This window comes from Corvus brachyrhynchos, unplaced genomic scaffold, assembly GCF_000691975.1.
Source record: "Corvus brachyrhynchos isolate BGI_N302 unplaced genomic scaffold, ASM69197v1 scaffold545, whole genome shotgun sequence".
Classification (NCBI taxonomy): domain Eukaryota; kingdom Metazoa; phylum Chordata; class Aves; order Passeriformes; family Corvidae; genus Corvus; species Corvus brachyrhynchos.
The window spans coordinates 395049-395397 of record NW_008238116.1 but is presented as its reverse complement, the minus strand read 5'-3'; positions in this window follow the sequence as shown (position 1 = coordinate 395397).

The following is a 349-nucleotide window of genomic DNA, read 5'->3' as shown; positions in this document are numbered from 1 at the left end:
CAAACCGAGCCGCCGGTGCCAGGTGGGCTGGGTGCCCACGGAGCCAGCCCCGAGCCATCCATCCCTCGGGATGCAGGAGATGCTCTGCACTCCCAGCTGCCAGCTCCTGCTCCCCGTGGCCTCGTCGGGCCGTCCCCGTCCCCGCTTTCTACCCGGGCCCCTCTGCTCCTGGCACAGGAGAGCTTTTGGAGTTTTTTGGAGCTGGTGGAGCGGCTGCGGGGCCCTTTGCTGTGCGAACACCCCTGGCTGGCTCAGCCCGAGGGTCCCCGAGCAGCCCCAGCCGGGCGGGACCGGAGCCTTTGTGTCCCTCCCGGAGCGGCGGGGGAGGGGGGGGGGGGAGTTGGAATGT